Genomic DNA, 5,000 nt, shown 5'->3' with positions numbered 1-5,000 from the left:
ACTGAGCAGGGCTTGAACCGGCAACCTTCTGATCATGGGGTGGGCACTTCCTGCTCTGCCGTCGTTAAGAACGAGGGAGATTGATCTGATGATTGGTTCGCTATAAAAATAACACAAACATCTTGTGTTGTAGGGAATGAAGGACGTAGTCGAAGCTTCTTCCCGTCACATTCCCAGGTGAGTTTCCTTAAATGTTTCTGCCTCTACCTGTGTGACTGAAGCTCCTCACCTGTCCAGCTGCTGCTTCACCTGATTCATGTGTTTGTATTTATTTCATTCACCGATAATGGTCTGATGTGATGATGACGTGGTCCCACCCACGTGGACCGCTCAGCTGCAGCAGATTCATGGTGACAGACAGCTGCTGCGTGTTGGGCTCTTCAGGGAGGATCTGTGATTTATCTGCTCTCCATATCTGGGAGGTAAAGACACCAGCAGGCAGACAAAAGACACATTGTCCAACTCTGGCAACCAGCAGTCTTGAAATGAGCCAGAAGTATGAAAGGTGTTTTCCTGCAGCGCGTCTTTGACAAATACACATTGTTTAAAAATTGGCAGCTGGGAATTGTGAAAGATTCCTGCATAGAAAACATTCCTTCTGCAGCTCCAGCCTTTATTAAACCAATAAATCAGAGATGACACAGTGATGTCACCTGCACAGAGCCGCACAGGTAAAGGTGACGTGTGATGTTTAGAGCAGCAGCACTCGTGGGATCCTCCGCTTCGTTTAGTCACAACAAATCAACCAGAGTCTCCTGAAAACCTAACCGAGTCAAAAAGTTCATCCAGAACAGAAATGATGGCTCATGAAATTCGCTGACTGCAGGTCAGAGACAGAAGGTAAAGGTGAACCAGGTGAGATAGCCCCGCCCCCTTTTTGAAGCTCTAAACTCAGGATCTCTAACTTTAAACACATCATCAGTGATCTTCAGAGCCCAAATCCAGACCCTAGGGTCCACCTGGACAAGGCTCTGACCTGATCAGCTGGTCTCTGCTGAACCTGCATCCATGACAGAGCTACGCTAGCAGCTAGCGGGAGGAAAAGTCTTCCAGAGTTTAGCTGGAGCCCACTCTCAGGTAGTAGACACCTCCCAGCTGCAGCGCTTCAACCTGTCGACGTGCAGCAGCATGTGAGGACGCTGGTGTGTCAAACAGCCAATAAGAAGACTGACGAGCAGCAATTAGACAGATCAGATCTTCCTAATTATTCCCACGTTTCCTGTTGACGTTATGAGCAGAGACTGTTGGGATTAACTTTAAATCCTGAAACCTTTTGATGGGATTAGAAACGTTTCTGTTCAGCCTGAAAATAACCTCTCATTAAATCTGAGATGAAACCTCAAAGTGAGCAAATGGTCCTTTTGTTGTCCTCGTAAATCTGAATCTCAGGAACGCTCCTGGTTCCGAGGGATTAGGAGAGAAAACACATCTCACCTGCTTATTTACTTGTCAGCGGGTCACACTCAGCTCTGCTCTGTTATGAGAAGACCGATCTAAGTGTGGACAAGACTAATTCCTGCTCCTCTGTAATCCCGTTAAATAGTCCGATGACACCGTGTTGAAACCAGAGATGAAACGCCGTTTCAGCCGAAGGAGGAAGCGTTTGAACAAGTCCGCATGTGGCTGGATGGAGGATCCGTGGAAACGAGGATGTTCTCCTGTTTTTATTTAGATGTTTGAAGCAGAAGAAGCAGCAGGGTCTGCTGACGAGATTCCCATGAACTTGTGTAGCGTCCATCCAGAGTCTGTGTGTGTTTGCTTTGTCTCCGATGTCCAGAAAGCTTCTGTTGAGGAACGAACGCTTGATTAATCCAAACAGGAGGTTGAAACTGAAGCTGACACTTCAGGACGTAAACGATCGCCTTCCAACATAAATGTTAGTTTGATAAATGTTAGACTTGAAGGAAGGAATAACAATCAGCTGATGATGTGCTGGAGCGGGAATCTGGGGAGCGGGAAGAGACACCACGCAGCTTTTCCTTCTGATGACTCGATTTGTTTCTGACTCTGAAAGTTTCAGCTGATTAAACTTCCTTCTGACTTTGATGTTCTGCTGGAGGAACCGGCTCGACCCAGGAGAACTGCCGTAGTCCGGTTCTCTAGGAGCAACTAATAACTGTTGGTCTGACCTTTAACCCGTGACGCCTCCGCAGGAACAGAAACTTTTACTTCTGGTTCCTTTAAGGCTCGTTTGGACCGGAGAATCGGATCCAGCGTTTGTTTTGGGAAAACGTTTTTAAAAGTCCATCAGGAACCAGATCACAGGAGCAGAACCACATCACAGACCCACTTTTAGAGGGAATGTGAGCGTTGCTGCTCCAGGAACTAGTCTTTGGGGTCTGATTTACTGAAGAAATGATGAAAGGCCAGGTGGAGGTCCCGGCCTACAGCTTCCAGGTGCTTCCGCGCGCTGTTGAAGCATCACACAAGTCCACAGAGCGGTGACGGAGCCACGCGCTCTGGGAGGGATGAGAACGTGGAAGACCAGGGCGGGTTGTTTGGCTGAAGCTTCTCTGGTTGCTTTTGGAGGAAGATCAATCCCTCCTTCGTCCTGCTCCATCCCTGCTGCTCCTGTTATCCTTGGACTTCTGGATAAACTCCGACTCCTCGGGTCGGACCAGCCCTCAGCTCCAGAGCTGCTTCCACACAAACGTCTCATGGAGGCTTTGTGAGCGAGGGTGTTTCTGGAGCTGCTTCAGGACACTTGTGATGATCCATCAGGTCTGACTGGAGGATTGTGGGTAGAACTGGTCTGGTGGGTCAGGGTAAGATAAGAACCTCTCTGGTGAGGTTTTTATGAGGCTCAGCTGTGGTTTCCTCCCCGCTCCGAGTCGGAGCAGCTTCGTGTTTACACTAGCACATGAAAAGGACTCGGAGCCTTCTCCTGCAGTCAGGAAGCTTCAGACTGAGGGGAAGAGTTCGATCCGGCCCAGCTGGGATGGGGTGGGTGCAGATGAAAGCTGTGGATGGAGAAGAACATCACATCTTCTGACTGTTCTTCAGTTAAACATCTCTTTCCCAGAAGGTCTGTGAAGCATCCTGAAGGCTGCTGGAGCTCCTGCAGGGTCTCATCACACCAATAAGATGTGATGTTTCACATAAACATGAAATATCCGCCTGATCTCTGAATGCCGGGTTAGATTCGAGGGTTGGTAGCTTCTTCAGGGATCATAAACACGCTTCGTATTAATCCAGACAGAGTCAGTATAAAAGGAATTTCATTATTTTAACTGAACTAATCATTTATGCATGGCGGGTATGAATGAGGAGAGCTGGTGTGATGGAAGCAACCGTTCTTGTATCTGAGAGTTTGTGAAGTCTGGCTGTGGAGGAATTTGTTATGAACTAGAGATTTGTTTATTTGTAAACAGCATCAGACGCCAGTGTGCAGGTCTACGATACGCTGGCATGACTTGCTCCCGGCGGTCCGGAGGGTGCGGTCAGGGCGGTGAGGTCACCGGACGTCGAAACCACGATACTCGGAGCTTAGTAGCTTCCTCTGAGTTCAGCTTCCCGAGCACGAGACGCAGCCCGGGGTCTGCAGGTCAGGTGTGACGTAGCTCTGAAGAGCTGCCGTGTCTGTGATCACTCGCAGCGTCGCAGAAAGGTTTCCACTTAAGGCCAAAAGTTCCAAAAGACGCTTCTTTCCCGATTTGGCCAAATCGGGTCAGCTGGAAACGGAATTAATCGGGAAGGAATTCTTGTTTCATGAAACGGCTTTGTTGTGATTTCTGGCCGAGTTTGGCCGATCCGATTTCTGAGTATTTACCAGCATCCCTCAGAAAGCCACGCCCTCCTCACACACACGATGTTTATAACCCTAATGAGTGTCTTAGTGTGACGTGTGTGTGTGTGAACCATGATTCCCGTGTTAAATCAAACACACACACGTCTGACATAAACGGGTCGTTGTAAGGACAACATTCATTGGTTTAAGCACAGATTATTCAAACATTTGATGTAAACATTCATCACATGATTATTTCACTTATAACGTCGTGGAGTCTTCACTTGTGCAGAGTGAAGAACGATGACGTCTGGCGTTCACACGGAGAGTGCAGGAACGTTGGGATGTTTTGTCGTCTGTATGTAGACCGTTTGGACGTTATGTCGGGAACCGGGAGACGGTGAGAAGATCCTCGCTGTTGTTCAGGCTTCTCCAGTCAGCATGCTGCCAGAGGGTTCGAGTCCAGCAGGCTGGGAAGCTAGCGGGCTCTCTGAAGGGTTACGGATGACTTCTCCGGTTCTCCTGAACTTCCTACATCCGGGTCCATGTAGGAGTCTAACCTGATTACATGACGATGACCTTTAAGAGTATTTCAGATGTAGACGTGATAGAAATCATCCAGGGGGTCAGGGGTTAGGAGTTCAGCCAGTAGCCAGAGGGTTGTCGGTTCAAATCCAGTCTTGAGCTGAGCAGCATGGAACAGACATCAAAGAAAGCAGGTTTTTATCTGAGGTCGGTTTTTGATCCAAACACCGATGTGAGAATTCCCTGACGACACGGTTCTGTGCCGTTTGTGCTTGTTCCACCTGGGAGAGGTGGATGCTGCCATCAGAACATCTGAGCAGGACAGCCTGCTGCAGCCGGACCTTCACGTCTCTCGTTCATCTCTAAAGACGTTTACTTTTCTACTGAAGGAGCAACAACTAAAAGCACCAATTAGTTCCTAAACGCTGATGTCAGAACCGTGTAAACGGAGTCGTTCACACCTTCATCTGCACCCTTTCATCACTTCATCTGTGCAAATGGCTTTCACTCCTCTGTCCTGTTGACGTTATGATAACACGACAATGAGACGTTCATCTGCAGGAGTCAGGAATGTGCTTGTGCAAAACTCAGGAGCCAAATTCTCGACCCGCTGAGGCTGAGATGAAGAGAGGAAACTGATCCGCCGGACCTCGGCGCGCTCTCCAGAGCAGCTGTGTGACGTGAGCCCCGCGGGCCGGAAGGCTGTTGTGTTTGGCTGCAGCCGCTCCAGAGCTGCAGGGCGGCAGAA

This window comes from Nothobranchius furzeri, chromosome 18 (genome assembly GCF_043380555.1).
Source record: "Nothobranchius furzeri strain GRZ-AD chromosome 18, NfurGRZ-RIMD1, whole genome shotgun sequence".
Lineage (NCBI taxonomy): Eukaryota > Metazoa > Chordata > Actinopteri > Cyprinodontiformes > Nothobranchiidae > Nothobranchius > Nothobranchius furzeri.
The sequence above is the reverse complement of the archived record's forward strand: the minus strand, read 5'-3'. Positions refer to the sequence as shown.